Source organism: Sapajus apella, unplaced genomic scaffold (genome assembly GCF_009761245.1).
Source record: "Sapajus apella isolate SASKATOON/1434 unplaced genomic scaffold, GSC_monkey_1.0 scaffold22, whole genome shotgun sequence".
Lineage (NCBI taxonomy): Eukaryota > Metazoa > Chordata > Mammalia > Primates > Cebidae > Sapajus > Sapajus apella.
The window spans coordinates 3,053,707-3,058,276 of NW_022436962.1; the positions used below are offsets into that span (position 1 = coordinate 3,053,707).

The window sequence follows — 4,570 nt, forward strand, 5'->3', positions numbered from 1 at the left end:
TGTATATATGTATATATACATATATATGTATATATACATATATACATATACATATATATGTATATATACATATATATGTATATATACATATATACATAACTCTTAAAACTCAACAATTAAAAAAGTCAACAACCCAATTTAGGAAGTGAACAAAAGAACTGAACAGGCTCCTCACCAAAGAAGATGTACAGGTACAAACTGTGCATAAGAAAAGATGCTCAACATTGTATGCTTCAGGGGAACTGCAAGTTAAAACAACAGTTGGGTATTCTACATACCTGTTAGAGTGGCTGAAATTAAAAAAAAAAAAAAAAAAAAATGACAATACTGGTGATGATGTGGAGCAACAGGAACTATCATTCATTGCTGGTGGAAATACACAGTAGTACTACAACTTCAGAAGGCTGTTTGACAGCTTCTTAGAAAGGTAAACATAGTCCTACTATACGATGCAACAATTGCACTCCTAGGTATTCAACCAGTTGAGTCAAAGACTATGTCCACCAAAAGCCTGCACATAAATGTTTATAGCAGCTTTACTTATAATTGCCAAAGCCGGGAATTAACTAAGTGGTATTCCAAATGGCAAATAGATATCCAAACTGTGGCATATCTATACAGTGGGATGTTATTCAGCAATTTAAAAAAAATTATCTACCAAGCCATGAAAACACATTGAGGAATCTTAAATGCATACTATTATTACATGAACAAAGTCATCTGGAAAAGGCTACATGTTCTTTGATTCCAATTAAATGGCATTCTGGAAAAAACAAAACTGTAGAGAAAGTAAAAAACAAAATCAGCAGTTTCTAAGGGCTTGAGGGAGGAGATGAGGGGTGAATAGATGAAGCACAAGGGGGAATTTTTAGGTCAGTGAAACTATCCTGAACACATGACATTACACATTTATGAAAACCCAAAGAATTGTACAGCACAGAATAAACTTTAATGTAAATTACGAACATTAATCACGATATATCAATATTGAGTCATTAGTTATAATAGATGTACCACATTCACGCATAATGTTAATAAAAGGAGAATTGTGTTGGGGGAGGGGAGCATATAGTAACTCTCTGAATTATCAATTCAACTTTTCTGATAGTTTAAAACTGTCCTAAAAAATAAAGTTACTGTAAATAAATAAGGTGATAAAACTCAGAAAAAAAAATACCCATTCAGAAATAAAGACTAAACCAGAAGAAAAACAAGAGGAAATAAACACAATGTGTAACTTAAGAGAAATAAAAGGTATAAATAGATACATAAAAGCTAAAGGAAGAAAATGTAGAAGAGAGAAGTTGACAAATTAGAAGCTAGTAAAGAAGCTCCAACATATGTGATAGAAGTCCCTGAAAAAGTAAAGCAATGCAATGAAACAGAACAATAGCAGCAATAAAAATCTGTTGGCTAGGCATGCTGGTTTATATCTGTAATCCTAACACTTTGAGAGACCAAGGTGGGTAGATTGCTTGAACCCAGGAGTTTTGAGACCAGCCTGGACAACTTGGTAAAACCCTGTCTCTACACAAAATATGCTCCCCCAACCCACTGCTGCCCAAAAAAATTAGCTGGGTGTTGTGGTGTGAGCCTATAGTCCCAGCTGTTTGGGATGCTGGGGTAGGAGGATCACCTAAGCCTGGAAAGGACCAAGCTGCCGTGAGCCACGATCACTGTACTCCAGCCTGGATGACAGAGTGAGATTTGTCTCAAATAATAAATAAATAAATCTTTCATTCAAAAAAGAGTTCCACACATAAAGTAAGGATTTCAAACTTCAAATTGAAAGCATCTACCATGTTTCTGGAAAATGAACCCAGGACAAACAACACCAAGTGTGGCAGGCAGATCAACCCTATCTAAAGCTGTCTGCACCTTCTTCCCCAGGATTGTAAACATGTTACTTTGCATGGCAAAAGGAGTCTGTTATTGTGATTAAGGTTAAGGACCTTGAGATGAGGAGTTTCCCCTATAATATCTGGGTGAACCTGATCTAATCACGTGGATCCTTGTGGGAATAGAACCTTTCCTGGCTGTGGTCAGAGGGCAATGTTACTACTGAAAATGCATCAGTGGGAGATATGACAATGCTGACTTTGAAGATGCAGTAAGAGGTCAATAAGCCAAGGAATCTGGACAGCCCCTAGAAGCTGGACAGGACAAGCAAACAAATTCTGCCTTAGGGTTCCATCAAGGAATGTATCTTTACTAATTTATCCCAGTGAGATTCATTTTGGGCATCTGACCAAGAAAATTGGAAGATATAAATATGTGGTATTTTTAAGCCATTAAATTGGTGGTATTTTGTTATAGCAGCAATAAAAAAAAATAATATACCAAAAAAATGTAATAAGGCAGTAGATTTTAAAGAAAAAATTATTTGGTTATCAAAGCAAGAAAATGACATTACAATTAGACTTCTCAATGACATTGCTATCGAAGGTCAGCAATGACAGAAGGTGACAGAGTAACATTTTTAAGACACTAAAAGAAAAATGTGTGAGCTGAAGATTTAATACTCAGTTATTGACAGATTTTAACATGCAAGTTCATGTGGAATACCCTTAAATATTTTCTAAAGAACCTTCTAGAAAATGGGCTTTAGAGGACAAAAATGACTAGAAAGCCATTAACAAAAAGACTGTTATGTCTTCAAAAACTGAAATTGTTAGAATGACAGAAAGAATATATGTGCGTAAAAATCTGAATTAGATAGTATGAACATACAACGTGATATATTTTATCTTTAAAATTGGCGCTGCGAGAAGTGCTGGCAGGGGCTACCCTGCCCCCCACCCCAGTTTCTGGACAATGCTGTGACTGATCCCAGGCTTAGAGCCAGAGTTGTGAGTGAGGCAGTGAGAGGGTGGCAGGAATCAGTGACATTCCAGGATGTGGCTGTGGGTTTCACACCAGAGGAGTGGCAGCTGCTTGACTGTGCTGACAGAACCCTGTATTGGGATGTGATGTTGGAGAACTATAGGAACCTCTTCTCAGTGGGATGTCCAGTTACCAAAACAAAAGTGATCCTCAAAGCAGAGCAAGAACAAGAGCCATGGATGGTGGAGGGAGTGAACCCATACCAGAGCTCTCCAGAATCTGACTGCCCACTTGTTGATGAACCAGGGAAGAATCAGGAAAGCAAAGACAATTTTTTGAAGTCAGTTTTGCTCATGTTCAATAAAATTTTGACGATGGAGAGAATCCACCATTATAATATGAGCACAAGTCTTAATCCAACAAGAAAAAAAATCATGTAAATCATATGAGAAGCGTTTGCCACCTAATTTAGACTTAATTATAATAGAAGTTATACTGGAGAAAACACTTATGAATGCAGGGAATGGGGGAAAGCCTTCAAAAAGAAGTTTCATTTCATTAAACATGAAAAAAATCATACAAGGAAAAAACATTTTGAATGCAATGAGTGTGAGAAAGCCTCTAGCAGGAAGGCACATCTTGCAACTCATCAGAAAATTCATAATGGAGAGAGACCCTTTGTGTGCAATGGTTGTGGGAAGGCGTTTATGCATAAAGCCCAACTTGTGGTCCACCAGGGACTTCACACTGGAGAGAAGCCCTATGAGTGCAGTCAATGTGGGAAAACATTCACTTGGAACTCCTCATTCAATCAACGTGTAAAAGCTCACACACTTGAGAACTCATTTGAATGTAAGGAATGTGGGAAAACCTTCAGGTATAGTTCTCCCCTTTATAAACATTCCAGATTTCATACGGGAGAGAAACCCTACCAATGTATCACATGTGGCAAAACCTTTGGCAACACACCCATGCTTGTTACACATGAAAGAATTTATACAGGAGAGAAACCTTACGGATGTACTGAATGTGGCAAAGCCTTCATCAAGAAGTCTCATTTTCTCAGACATCAGATAACTCATACAGGAGAGAAGCCCTATGAATGTAACAGATGTGGGAAAGCATTTCCTAGAAGTCAAATCTTACTGTACATCAGAAAATTCATACATAATATTCACTTTATGAACATGAGAAGGCCTTATGAAACATTTGTTAAATCTTATTAAATACTGAAGAGTTCATGGCGAAGAGACGTCCACAATTTAAATGAATTTGGAAGAGTAGATTCCCTTAAAAAACAAGCAATGCCAATCATGTTCTGTAAGTGATAATAAACTTTTTACAGAAAATATTACAGAAAACAACTATAAATAATAGAGCTTGGAAAGTAAGCATAACTTAAATAATCAAAGAACCAGTGAAAACTACATTTACCATTCCTGACTTTTAATTTTTATAATAAAATAATTATGCAAGTGAGCATAAAATATATGCTTGTACATTATATTAAATTATGCCTATTAAGAGTTTCTACAGTAAATAACACATTTTTTCTTCCAGCGTTAACATTCATAATTAAGCAGGAAAATGTGGTTTAATATGTAGTATGAATTTCAGTAATATATTCATCCATTTGCTGGCACTTTTTTAAATTAAAAATATACTTAAAAATGTAGTAGAAACATCCCTACATAGTAATGTAGTATACTATTTTTTTTAATTGTACTTTTGGTTCTGGGGTACATGT

At 35.8% G+C, this 4,570-nt stretch overlaps 1 pseudogene; it reads left to right on the plus strand.

Annotated features, from left to right (window-relative positions):
* LOC116559067 overlaps positions 1-4,045 on the plus strand; it is a 16,031-nt pseudogene extending 11,986 nt beyond the window's left edge.
* Positions 4,046-4,570: the final 525 nt, after the last annotated feature.